Source organism: Danio rerio, chromosome 4 (genome assembly GCF_052040795.2).
Source record: "Danio rerio strain M-AB ecotype USA chromosome 4, GRCz13ab, whole genome shotgun sequence".
In the NCBI taxonomy this organism is placed as follows: Eukaryota; Metazoa; Chordata; class Actinopteri; order Cypriniformes; family Danionidae; genus Danio; species Danio rerio.
In genome coordinates this window covers 39,019,707-39,033,681 of record NC_141024.2, presented here as the reverse complement: position 1 = coordinate 39,033,681, position 13,975 = coordinate 39,019,707, and the positions used below count along the sequence as shown (strand labels likewise).

General features: G+C 47.4%; 1 protein-coding gene, 1 long non-coding RNA gene and 7 other non-coding genes across 9 annotated transcripts in view; all 9 read right to left on the bottom strand.

The window, feature by feature from the left end:
• The window catches only part of LOC148680332 (uncharacterized), a 406,127-nt gene that overhangs the window by 286,217 nt on the left and 105,935 nt on the right, over window positions 1–13,975 (bottom strand). The gene's annotated exons all lie outside the window — the stretch shown is intronic.
• LOC148680346 (uncharacterized) overlaps window positions 1–13,975 on the bottom strand; it is a 209,191-nt gene that overhangs the window by 173,622 nt on the left and 21,594 nt on the right. The window lies entirely within an intron of this gene.
• On the bottom strand, window positions 3,012–3,082 carry trnag-ccc (transfer RNA glycine (anticodon CCC)). The gene has a single exon. It is a non-coding gene; the product is annotated as a tRNA-Gly (tRNA).
• Window positions 3,961–4,031, bottom strand: trnag-gcc (transfer RNA glycine (anticodon GCC)). The gene has a single exon. It is a non-coding gene; the product is annotated as a tRNA-Gly (tRNA).
• trnag-gcc (transfer RNA glycine (anticodon GCC)) lies at window positions 5,073–5,143 on the bottom strand. The gene has a single exon. It is a non-coding gene; the product is annotated as a tRNA-Gly (tRNA).
• Window positions 6,186–6,256, bottom strand: trnag-gcc (transfer RNA glycine (anticodon GCC)). The gene has a single exon. It is a non-coding gene; the product is annotated as a tRNA-Gly (tRNA).
• Window positions 9,366–9,436, bottom strand: trnag-gcc (transfer RNA glycine (anticodon GCC)). Its single transcript has one exon. It is a non-coding gene; the product is annotated as a tRNA-Gly (tRNA).
• Window positions 11,114–11,184, bottom strand: trnag-gcc (transfer RNA glycine (anticodon GCC)). The gene has a single exon. It is a non-coding gene; the product is annotated as a tRNA-Gly (tRNA).
• trnag-gcc (transfer RNA glycine (anticodon GCC)) lies at window positions 12,227–12,297 on the bottom strand. Its single transcript has one exon. It is a non-coding gene; the product is annotated as a tRNA-Gly (tRNA).

Here is a 13,975-nt window from a genome sequence, read left to right as displayed (position 1 = left end):
AAATTGTAGTGGCTATTTTCTCTAAGGAGGCTCTCTCAGTGGTCAAGAAACAAAGTCTTACCCGGGATGTCTTTTACAAGTTTTATTCTTTATAAAGAAGATCACAGTCATACAGTAACAACAGTTTCTGCAGAGTGAGATACTAAAGCAAAGTGTGTTCACCTTTTTATCTAGTTTGTACTGCTTACGAGGTCAACTCCCAATAAGGCCTCATCTACAATTACGTCAGGCGTCTTCTGCTGTTCGTGCGATATGCTCATAACAACCACACATCCTTCTTAGGATAATGAAAAAGCTTTCACCTAAAGAAATATAGTTATCTATAAAAATGTACACATAGGTTTTATGATGAACATATGGAGAACACAGATACACACACATGTAATAATGAGTCTTAGACAAGTTTCAAACATATAAAGCTCATCTAAAAATGAATTTCCATTACACTAGTCTAATATTATTCTCTGTCATCATGACAAAGATAAAATAAATTAGTTATTAGAGATGATTTATTAACACTATTATGATTATAAATCTGTTGGAGAAATCTACTCTCCGTTAAACAGAAATTGGGCAAAAATTTATCAGGGGGGCGAATAATTCTGACTTTAACTGTATGTTTGGCTTTTGATACATCCTTTAAAAGATGTGGCTAAGAGATTAGAGCTTTTAACTTTAATCCATAAGGCCCTATCATACACCCGGCGCAATGTGGCGCAAGACGTGGCGCAATAGTCTTTTGCTAGTTTCAGCTTGGTGCAAGAGTCGTTTTGAGGTGTTGTGCTACGCTGTTTAAATAGCAAATGCATTTGCGCTCATATGTGTGCCCATAGGCGTTCTGGTCTAAAAAGGAAGGCGTTCTGAGGCGCACTGCTGGCGCGTTGCTATTTTGAGAAACTATAATAGATTTTTCATTAGACCAAAACAAACCCGGTCTTAACTCCAGCACAGAGTTGCCCCTCGCTTACACACTGCTTAATACACACAAGATGTAGAGCAATACGCAAATATATTTACATATGAAAAAATTTATTAAGGATATATATATAGGATATAATAAGAATAGACATAGGATATAAATATAAAGGATTAAAATATTACAACACATTATTTTCTAGCCTACATGAATATGAAAAATCACTGCTTTTATGTCTTCTTCTTCTCGGGAGGCTTTTTGACCACACTTGGTAATTATTGTTCATTTATTCGTTTGCTAGAAATTAAAACTGAATTTAGAAATAGTTTTGAAACAAATATTTGTGCTTAACAAACTAAATTAATTATTTATAGGCTAATTGATGTCTGTGCGTAAAGGTTTCCATATCCAAGAGCATTTTTGATAATTTAAGGACGGGAAAATCCGCTTTGCGCCAAGGCGCATGGTCTAAAAGGGTTGAGTTTATTTTCTTAATGAGTTATAGGTGTGTTTTGAGAATAAACCAATTAAAGTCTCATCTCCCATTACCTTTAAGAGCCAGCTGCGTCGCGCCATAAGCACATTTGCTATTTACAGGACGTAAAGTAAGTCTAAGTGGAAAAACTGAGCATTTCACAAGCAAACAGTTAACAGTATTTTTTAACAGAAAACTGTTAAACAGAGCATCTACTGCATGAGAATGAGAGATAAATTATCTACTTTCACTTTCGCTCTTGGATATGGAAACCTTTACGCACAGACATCAATTAGTCTATAAATAAGTAATTGTATTTGTTAAGCACAAATATTCATTTCAAAACTATTTCTAAATTCAGTTCTAATTTCCAGCAAACTAATAAATGAACAACAATAACGTGTGTTCAAAAACCTGAGTTATATCCTAAAACACATGCTGTGCCCCATATGGTTTAAAACCTGACAGGTGGGCAAATGTAAGCTTGTTTTTAATAAAACAAAGATAAATATGGATATAATAAATAATACTGCTAATAATAATAATAACATTATACAAAAGCAAATTGTTATGAATAAACTGAAAAAGCCTCCCGAGGTGAAGAAGACATAAAAGCAGTGGTTTTTCATATTTATGTAGGCTAGAAAATAATATGTTTTGTAATATTTTAATCCTTAATATTTATATCCTATATCTATTCTTATTATATCCTATATATCCTTAATATTAAAATTTTTTCATATGTAAAGATATTTGCCTATTGCTCTCTTGTGCGTATTAAGCAGTTTGTAAGCGAGGTGCAACTTTGCGCAGGAGTTTAGACCGGGTTTGTTTTGGTCTAATGAAAAATATATTTTATTTTCTCAAAATAGCAACGCGCCAGCAGTGCGCCTCAGAACACCTTCTTTTTTAGACCTATGGGTGCACATATGAGCAATAATGCATTTGCTATTTAAACAGCGTAGCGCAGCGCCTCAAAACGACTCTTGTGTCAAGCTTAAACTAGCAAAATACTGTTGCGCCGCGCGTTTGATAGGGCCCTAAACCATCAATGCTGAAACACATGTTATCCTACCCTAGTGGGGTGTGATTGCTGCTATGCTGTTACATGCAGCTGGAAGAGTAGCAACACAGACCAGCAACTGCATTGGCTGGCAATCAGACCCAGGTCTTCCACAAGGCGGGCAAAAATTCTACCACTGAAACACCAACGCTGGCACATATGTTCTTTTGCCCTTGTGGGGAGTCAGTGCTGCAAGGCAGTTACATGCAGCTGGAAAAGGAGCCACACAAAACAGCAACTGCACTAGACGGGAATTGAACTCATGTGTCCCACATGGTAGGTGAGAATTCTACCACTGAATCACCAATGCAGATATACTCATATTGCTGCCCTAGTGGGGTGTGATTGCTACAAGGCTGTTACCCAGAGCTGGAAGAGTAGCATCACAAAACAGTAATTGCATTAGCTGAGAATCAGACCTGGGTCTCCCACGTCGCAGGCGAAAATTCTACCACTGAAGCACCAATGCTGATCCATGCTGTTTCTTGCCTTTGTGTTGTGTGATTGCTGCAAGGCTGTTACCCAGAGCTGGAAGATTAGCAACACAAAACAGGAATTGCATTGGCCGGGAATCGGACCCGGGTCTCCCGCGTGGGAGGCGAGAATTCTACCACTGAACCACCAATGCTGATATGCTCAATCTGCTGTCCTAATGGGGTGTGATTGCTGCAAGGCTGTTAACCAGAGCTGGAAGAGTAGCAACACAAAAGACGAATTGCATTGGCCAAGAATCGGCCGTGGGTCTCCCATGTGGCAGGCGAAAATTCTACCACTGAACCACCAATGCTGATATGCTCATAGATCTGTCCTAGTGGGGTGTGATTGCTGTAAGGCTGTTACCCAGAGCTGGAAGAGTAGCAACACAAAGCAGGATTTGCAATGGCCGGGAATCAGACCCGGGTCTCCCCCGTGGAAGGCGATAATTCTACCACTGAACCACCAATGTTTATATGCTCATACTGCTGTCCTAGTTGGGTGTGATTGCTGCAAGGCTGTTACCCAGAGCTGGAAGAGTAGCAACACAAAACAGGATTTGCATTGGCCGGGAATCAGACCCGGGTCTCTCGCGTGTGAGGCAATAAATCTACCACTGGACAACCAATGCTTATATGCTCATACTACTGTCCTAGTGGGGTGTGATTGCTGCAAGGATGTTACCCAGAGCTGGAAGAGTAGCAACACAAAACAGGAATTGGCCAGGATTTGGACCCGGGTCTCCTACGTGGGAGGGGAGAATTCTACCACTGAACCACCAACGATGATATACTTATACTGCTGTCCTAGTGGGGTGTGATTGCTGCAAGGCTGTTACCCAGAGCTGGAAGAGTAGCAACACAAAACAGGATTTGCATTGGCCGTGAATCAGACCTGCGTCTCCCGCGTGGCAGGCGAGAATTCTACCACTGAACCACCAATGCTGATATGCTCATACTGCTGTCCTAGTTGGGTGTGATTGCTGCAAGGCTGTTACCCAGAGCTGGAAGAGTAGCAACACAAAACAGGATTTGCATTGGCCGGGAATCGGACCCGGGTCTCCCGCGTGGCAGGCGAGAATTCTACCACTGAACCACCAATGCTGATATGCTCATACTGCTGTCCTAGTGGGGTGTGATTGCTGCAAGGCTGTTACCCAGAGCTGGAAGATTAGCAAAACAAAACAGGAATTGCAATGGCTGGGTATCAGACCCATGTCTCCTGCTTGAGAGGCGAGAATTCTACCACTGAACCACCAATGCTGATATGCTCATACTGCTGTCCTAGTTGGGTGTGATTGCTGCAAGGCTGTTACCCAGAGCTGAAAGAGTAGCAACACAAAACAGGAATTGAATTGGCCGGGAATGGGACCCGGGTCTTCAGCGTGGCAGGAGAGAATTCTACCACTGAACCACCAATGCTGATATGCTCATAAATCTGTCCTAGTGGGGTGTGATTGCTGCAAGGCTGTTACCCAGAGCTTGAAGATTAGCAACACAAAACAGGAATTGCATTGGCCGGGAATCAGACCCGGGTCTCCCGCGTGGGAGGTGAGAATTCTACCACTTAACCACCAATGCTGATATGCTTACACTGCTGCCCTAGTGGGGTGTGACTGCTGCAATGCTGTTACCCAGAGCTTGAAGAGTACAACACAAAACAGGAATTGCAATGGCTGGGTATCAGACCCGTGTCTCCTGCTTGAGAGGCGAGAATTCTACCACTGAACCACCAATGCTGATATGCTCATACTGCTGTCCTAGTTGGGTGTGATTGCTGCAAGGCTGTTACCCAGAGCTGAAAGAGTAGCAACACAAAACAGGAATTGAATTGGCCTGGAATGGGACCCGGGTCTTCAGCGTGGCAGGAGAGAATTCTACCACTGAACCACCAATGCTGATATGCTCATAAATCTGTCCTAGTGGGGTGTGATTGCTGCAAAGCTGTTACCCAGAGCTGAAAGAGTAGCAACACAAAACAGGAATTGCATTAGCCGGGAATCAGACCCGGGTCTCTCGCGTGTGAGGCAAGAATTCTACCACTGGACAACCAATGCTGATATGCTCATACTGCTGTCCTAGTTGGGTGTGATTGCTGCAAGGCTGTTACCCAGAGCTGGAAGAGTAGCAACACAAAACAGGATTTGCATTAGCCGGGAATCGGACCCGGGTCTCCCGCGTGGCAGGCGAGAATTCTACCACTGAACCACCAATGCTGATATGCTCATACTGCTGTCCTAGTGGGGTGTGATTGCTGCAAGGCTGTTACCCAGAGCTGGAAGATTAGCAACACAAAACAGGAATTGCAATGGCTGGGTATCAGACCCATGTCTCCTGCTTGAGAGGCGAGAATTCTACCACTGAACCACCAATGCTGATATGCTCATACTGCTGTCCTAGTTGGGTGTGATTGCTGCAAGGCTGTTACCCAGAGCTGAAAGAGTAGCAACACAAAACAGGAATTGAATTGGCCTGGAATGGGACCCGGGTCTTCAGCGTGGCAGGAGAGAATTCTACCACTGAACCACCAATGCTGATATGCTCATAAATCTGTCCTAGTGGGGTGTGATTGCTGCAAGGCTGTTACCCAGAGCTAGAAGATTAGCAACACAAAACAGGAATTGCATTGGCCGGGAATCGGACCCTTGTCTCCCGCGTGGGAGGTGAGAATTCTACCACTTAACCACCAATGCTGATATGCTTACATTGCTGCCCTAGTGGGGTGTGACTGCTGCAATGCTGTTACCCAGAGCTTGAAGAGTAGCAACACAAAACAGGATTTGTTTTGGCCGGAAAACGGACACGGATCTCCCGCATCACAAACAGGGATTTCACCACTGAACCACCAACGCTGATATGCTCATACTGTTGTCCTAGTGGGTTTTGATTGCTGCAAGGCTGTTACCCAGAGCTGGAAGAGTAGCAACACAAAACAGGATTTGCATTGGCCGTGAATCAGACCCGGGTCTCCCGCGTGGCAGGCAAGAATTCTACCACTGAACCACCAATGCTGATATGCTCATACTGCTGTCCTAGTTGGATGTGATTGCTGCAAAGCTGTTACCCAGAGCTGAAAGAGTAGCAACACAAAACAGGAATTGCATTAGCCGGGAATCAGACCCGGGTCTCTCGCGTGTGAGGCAAGAATTCTACCACTGGACAACCAATGCTGATATGCTCATACTGCTGTCCTAGTTGGGTGTGATTGCTGCAAGGCTGTTACCCAGAGCTGGAAGAGTAGCAACACAAAACAGGATTTGCATTAGCCGGGAATCGGACCCGGGTCTCCCGCGTGGCAGGCGAGAATTCTACCACTGAACCACCAATGCTGATATGCTCATACTGCTGTCCTAGTGGGGTGTGATTGCTGCAAGGCTGTTACCCAGAGCTGGAAGATTAGCAACACAAAACAGGAATTGCAATGGCTGGGTATCAGACCCATGTCTCCTGCTTGAGAGGCGAGAATTCTACCACTGAACCACCAATGCTGATATGCTCATACTGCTGTCCTAGTTGGGTGTGATTGCTGCAAGGCTGTTACCCAGAGCTGAAAGAGTAGCAACACAAAACAGGAATTGAATTGGCCGGGAATGGGACCCGGGTCCTCAGCGTGGCAGGAGAGAATTCTACCACTGAACCACCAATGCTGATATGCTCATAAATCTGTCCTAGTGGGGTGTGATTGCTGCAAGGCTGTTACCCAGAGCTAGAAGATTAGCAACACAAAACAGGAATTGCATTGGCCGGGAATCGGACCCGTGTCTCCCGCGTGGGAGGTGAGAATTCTACCACTTAACCACCAATGCTGATATGCTTACACTGCTGCCCTAGTGGGGTGTGACTGCTGCAATGCTGTTACCCAGAGCTTGAAGAGTAGCAACACAAAACAGGATTTGTTTTGGCCGGAAAACGGACACGGATCTCCTGCATCACAAACAGGAATTTCACCACTGAACCACCAACGCTGATATGCTCATACTGTTGTCCTAGTGGGTTTTGATTGCTGCAAGGCTGTTACCCAGAGGTGGAAGAGTAGCAGCACAAAAGACGAATTGCATTGGCCGGGAATCGGACCCGGGTCTCCTGCGTGGGATGCGTGAATTCTACCACTGAAGCACCAATGATGATATGCTCATACTGCTGTCCTAGTGGGGTGTGATTGCTGCAAGGCTGTTACCCAGAGCTGGAAGAGTAGCAACACAAAACAGGATTTGCATTGGCCGTGAATCAGACCCGCGTCTCCCGCGTGGCAGGCGAGAATTCTACCACTGAACCACCAATGCTGATATGCTCATACTGCTGTCCTAGTTGGATGTGATTGCTGCAAGGCTGTTACCCAGAGCTGAAAGAGTAGCAACACAAAACAGGAATTGCATTGGCCGGGAATAAGACCCGGGTCTCTCACGTGTGAGGCAAGAATTCTACCACTGGACAACCAATGCTGATATGCTCATACTGCTGTCCTAGTTGGGTGTGATTGCTGCAAGGCTGTTACCCAGAGCTGGAAGAGTAGCAACACAAAACAGGATTTGCATTGGCCGGGAATCGGACCCGGGTCTCCCGCGTGGCAGGCGAGAATTCTACCACTGAACCACCATTGCTGATATGCTCATACTCCTGTCCTAGTGGGGTGTGATTGCTGCAAGGCTGTTACCCAGAGCTGGAAGATTAGCAACACAAAAGAGGAATTGCAATGGCTGGGTATCAGACCCATGTCTCCTGCTTGAGAGGCGAGAATTCTACCACTGAACCACCAATGCTGATATGCTCATACTGCTGTCCTAGTTGGGTGTGATTGCTGCAAGGCTGTTACCCAGAGCTGAAAGAGTAGCAACACAAAACAGGAATTGAATTGGCCGGGAATGGGACCCGGGTCTTCAGCGTGGCAGGAAAGAATTCTACCACTGAACCACCAATGCTGATATGCTCATAAATCTGTCCTAGTGGGGTGTGATTGCTGCAAGGCTGTTACCCAGAGCTAGAAGATTAGCAACACAAAACAGGAATTGCATTGGCCGGGAATCGGACCCGTGTCTCCCGCGTGGGAGGTGAGAATTCTACCACTTAACCACCAATGCTGATATGCTTACGCTGCTGCCCTAGTGGGGTGTGACTGCTGCAATGCTGTTACCCAGAGCTTGAAGAGTAGCAACACAAAACAGGATTTGTTTTGGCCGGAAAACGGACACGGATCTCCCGCATCACAAACAGGAATTTCACCACTGAACCACCAACGCTGATATGCTCATACTGTTGTCCTAGTGGGTTTTGATTGCTGCAAGGCTGTTACCCAGAGGTGGAAGAGTAGCAGCACAAAAGATGAATTGCATTGGCCGGGAATCGGACCCGGGTCTCCTGCATGGGATGCGTGAATTCTACCACTGAAGCACCAATGATGATATGCTCATACTGCTGTCCTAGTGGGGTGTGATTGCTGCAAGGCTGTTACCCAGAGCTGGAAGAGTAGCAACACAAAACAGGATTTGCATTGGCCGTGAATCAGACCCGGGTCCCCCGCGTAGCAGGCGAGAATTCTACCACTGAACCACCAATGCTGATATGCTCATACTGCTGTCCTAGTTGGATGTGATTGCTGCAAGGCTGTTACCCAGAGCTGAAAGAGTAGCAACACAAAACAGGAATTGAATTGGCCGGGAATGGGACCCGGGTCTTCAGCGTGGCAGGAGAGAATTCTACCACTGAACCACCAATGCTGATATGCTCATAAATCTGTCCTAGTGGGGTGTGATTGCTGCAAGGCTGTTACCCAGAGCTAGAAGATTAGCAACACAAAACAGGAATTGCATTGGCCGGGAATCGGACCCGTGTCTCCCGCGTGGGAGGTGAGAATTCTACCACTTAACCACCAATGCTGATATGCTTACACTGCTGCCCTAGTGGGGTGTGACTGCTGCAATGCTGTTACCCAGAGCTTGAAGAGTAGCAACACAAAACAGGATTTGTTTTGGCCGGAAAACGGACACGGATCTCCCGCATCACAAACAGGAATTTCACCACTGAACCACCAACGCTGATATGCTCATACTGTTGTCCTAGTGGGTTTTGATTGCTGCAAGGCTGTTACCCAGAGGTGGAAGAGTAGCAGCACAAAAGATGAATTGCATTGGCCGGGAATCGGACCCGGGTCTCCTGCGTGGGATGCGTGAATTTTACCACTGAAGCACCAATGATGATATGCTCATACTGCTGTCCTAGTGGGGTGTGATTGCTGCAAGGCTGTTACCCAGAGCTGGAAGAGTAGCAACACAAAACAGGATTTGCATTGGCCGTGAATCAGACCCGGGTCTCCCGCGTGGCAGGCGAGAATTCTACCACTGAACCACCAATGCTGATATGCTCATACTGCTGTCCTAGTTGGATGTGATTGCTGCAAGGCTGTTACCCAGAGCTGGAAGAGTAGCAACACAAAACAGGATTTGCATTGGCCGGGAATCGGACCCGGGTCTCCCGCGTGGCAGGCGAGAATTCTACCACTGAACCACCAATGCTGATATGCTCATACTGCTGTCCTAGTGGGGTGTGATTGCTGCAAGGCTGTTACCCAGAGCTGGAAGATTAGCAACACAAAACAGGAATTGCAATGGCTGGGTATCAGACCCATGTATCCTGCTTGAGAGGCGAGAATTCTACCACTGAACCACCAATGCTGATATGCTCATACTGCTGTCCTAGTTGGGTGTGATTGCTGCAAGGCTGTTACCCAGAGCTGAAAGAGTAGCAACACAAAACAGGAATTGAATTGGCCAGGAATGGGACCCGGGTCTTCAGCGTGGCAGGAGAGAATTCTACCACTGAACCACCAATGCTGATATGCTCATAAATCTGTCCTAGTGGGGTGTGATTGCTGCAAGGCTGTTACCCAGAGCTAGAAGATTAGCAACACAAAACAGGAATTGCATTGGCCGGGAATCAGACCCGGGTCTCCCGCGTGGGAGGTGAGAATTCTACCACTTAACCACCAATGCTGATATGCTTACACTGCTGCCCTAGTGGGGTGTGACTGCTGCAATGCTGTTACCCAGAGCTTGAAGAGTACAACACAAAACAGGAATTGCAATGGCTGGGTATCAGACCCATGTCTCCTGCTTGAGAGGCGAGAATTCTACCACTGAACCACCAATGCTGATATGCTCATACTGCTGTCCTAGTTGGGTGTGATTGCTGCAAGGCTGTTACCCAGAGCTGAAAGAGTAGCAACACAAAACAGGAATTGAATTGGCCGGGAATGGGACCCGGGTCTTCAGCGTGGCAGGAGAGAATTCTACCACTGAACCACCAATGCTGATATGCTCATAAATCTGTCCTAGTGGGGTGTGATTGCTGCAAGGCTGTTACCCAGAGCTAGAAGATTAGCAACACAAAACAGGAATTGCATTGGCCGGGAATCGGACCCGTGTCTCCCGCGTGGGAGGTGAGAATTCTACCACTTAACCACCAATGCTGATATGCTTACACTGCTGCCCTAGTGGGGTGTGACTGCTGCAATGCTGTTACCCAGAGCTTGAAGAGTAGCAACACAAAACAGGATTTGTTTTGGCCGGAAAACGGACACGGATCTCCCGCATCACAAACAGGAATTTCACCACTGAACCACCAACGCTGATATGCTCATACTGTTGTCCTAGTGGGTTTTGATTGCTGCAAGGCTGTTACCCAGAGGTGGAAGAGTAGCAGCACAAAAGACAAATTGCATTGGCCGGGAATCGGACCCGGGTCTCCTGCGTGGGATGCGTGAATTCTACCACTGAAGCACCAATGATGATATGCTCATACTGCTGTCCTAGTGGGGTGTGATTGCTGCAAGGCTGTTACCCAGAGCTGGAAGAGTAGCAACACAAAACAGGATTTGCATTGGCCGTGAATCAGACCCGGGTATCCCGCGTGGCAGCCGAGAATTCTACCACTGAACCACCAATGCTGATATGCTCATACTGCTGTCCTAGTTGGATGTGATTGCTGCAAGGCTGTTACCCAGAGCTGAAAGAGTAGCAACACAAAACAGGAATTGCATTGGCCGGGAATCAGACCCGGGTCTCTCGCGTGTGAGGCAAGAATTCTACCACTGGACAACCAATGCTGATATGCTCGTACTGCTGTCCTAGTTGGGTGTGATTGCTGCAAGGCTGTTACCCAGAGCTGGAAGAGTAGCAACACAAAACAGGATTTGCATTGGCCGGGAATCGGACCCGGGTCTCCCGCGTGGCAGGCGAGAATTCTACCACTGAACCACCAATGCTGATATGCTCATACTGCTGTCCTAGTGGGGTGTGATTGCTGCAAGGCTGTTACCCAGAGCTGGAAGATTAGCAACACAAAACAGGAATTGCAATGGCTGGGTATCAGACCCATGTCTCCTGCTTGAGAGGCGAGAATTCTACCACTGAACCACCAATGCTGATATGCTCATACTGCTGTCCTAGTTGGGTGTGATTGCTGCAAGGCTGTTACCCAGAGCTGAAAGAGTAGCAACACAAAACAGGAATTGAATTGGCCGGGAATGGGACCCGGGTCTTCAGCGTGGCAGGAGAGAATTCTACCACTGAACCACCAATGCTGATATGCTCATAAATCTGTCCTAGTGGGGTGTGATTGCTGCAAGGCTGTTACCCAGAGCTAGAAGATTAGCAACACTAAACAGGAATTGCATTGGCCGGGAATCGGACCCGTGTCTCCCGCGTGGGAGGTGAGAATTCTACCACTTAACCACCAATGCTGATATGCTTACACTGCTGCCCTAGTGGGGTGTGACTGCTGCAATGCTGTTACCCAGAGCTTGAAGAGTAGCAACACAAAACAGGATTTGTTTTGGCCGGAAAACGGACACGGATCTCCCGCATCACAAACAGGAATTTCACCACTGAACCACCAACGCTGATATGCTCATACTGTTGTCCTAGTGGGTTTTGATTGCTGCAAGGCTGTTACCCAGAGGTGGAAGAGTAGCAGCACAAAAGACGAATTGCACTGGCCGGGAATCGGACCCGGGTCTCCTGCGTGGGATGCGTGAATTTTACCACTGAAGCACCAATGATGATATGCTCATACTGCTGTCCTAGTTGGATGTGATTGCTGCAAGGCTGTTACCCAGAGCTGGAAGAGTAGCAACACAAAACAGGATTTGCATTGGCCGTGAATCAGACCCGGGTCTCCCGCGTGGCAGGCGAGAATTCTACCACTGAACCACCAATGCTGATATGCTCATACTGCTGTCCTAGTTGGATGTGATTGCTGCAAGGCTGTTACCCAGAGCTGGAAGAGTAGCAACACAAAACAGGATTTGCATTGGCCGGGAATCGGACCCAGGTCTCCCGCGTGGCAGGCGAGAATTCTACCACTGAACCACCAATGCTGATATGCTCATACTGCTGTCCTAGTTGGATGTGATTGCTGCAAGGCTGTTACCCAGAGCTGGAAGATTAGCAACACAAAACAGGAATTGCAATGGCTGGGTATCAGACCCATGTATCCTGCTTGAGAGGCGAGAATTCTACCACTGAACCACCAATGCTGATATGCTCATACTGCTGTCCTAGTTGGGTGTGATTGCTGCAAGGCTGTTACCCAGAGCTGAAAGAGTAGCAACACAAAACAGGAATTGAATTGGCCGGGAATGGGACCCGGGTCTTCAGCGTGGCAGGAGAGAATTCTACCACTGAACCACCAATGCTGATATGCTCATAAATCTGTCCTAGTGGGGTGTGATTGCTGCAAGGCTGTTACCCAGAGCTAGAAGATTAGCAACACAAAACAGGAATTGCATTGGCCGGGAATCAGACCCGGGTCTCCCGCGTGGGAGGTGAGAATTCTACCACTTAACCACCAATGCTGATATGCTTACACTGCTGCCCTAGTGGGGTGTGACTGCTGCAATGCTGTTACCCAGAGCTTGAAGAGTACAACACAAAACAGGAATTGCAATGGCTGGGTATCAGACCCATGTCTCCTGCTTGAGAGGCGAGAATTCTACCACTGAACCACCAATGCTGATATGCTCATACTGCTGTCCTAGTTGGGTGTGATTGCTGCAAGGCTGTTACCCAGAGCTGAAAGAGTAGCAACACAAAACAGGAATTGAATTGGCCGGGAATGGGACCCGGGTCTTCAGCGTGGCAGGAGAGAATTCTACCACTGAACCACCAATGCTGATATGCTCATAAATCTGTCCTAGTGGGGTGTGATTGCTGCAAGGCTGTTACCCAGAGCTGGAAGATTAGCAACACAAAACAGGAATTGCATTGGCCGGGAATCGGACCCTTGTCTCCCGCGTGGGAGGTGAGAATTCTACCACTTAACCACCAATGCTGATATGCTTACACTGCTGCCCTAGTGGGGTGTGACTGCTGCAATGCTGTTACCCAGAGCTTGAAGAGTAGCAACACAAAACAGGATTTGTTTTGGCCGGAAAACGGACACGGATCTCCCGCATCACAAACAGGAATTTCACCACTGAACAGCCAACGCTGATATGCTCATACTGTTGTCCTAGTGGGTTTTGATTGCTGCAAGGCTGTTACCCAGAGCTGGAAGAGTAGCAACACAAAACAGGATTTGCATTGGCCATGAATCAGACCCGGGTCTCCCGCGTGGCAGGCGAGAATTCTACCACTGAACCACCAATGCTGATATGCTCATACTGCTGTCCTAGTTGGATGTGATTGCTGCAAGGCTGTTACCCAGAGCTGAAAGAGTAGCAACACAAAACAGGAATTGCATTGGCCAGGATTCAGACCCGGGTCTCTCGCGTGTGAGGCAAGAATTCTACCACTGGACAACCAATGCTGATATGCTCATACTGCTGTCCTAGTGGGGTGTGATTGCTGCAAGGCTGTTACCCAGAGCTGGAAGAGTAGCAGCACAAAAGACGAATTGCATTGGCCGGGAATCGGACCCGGGTCTCCTGCGTGGGATGCGTGAATTCTACCACTGAAGCACCAATGATGATATGCTCATACTGCTGTCCTAGTGGGGTGTGATTGCTGCAAGGCTGTTACCCAGAGCTGGAAGAGTAGCAACACAAAACAGGATTT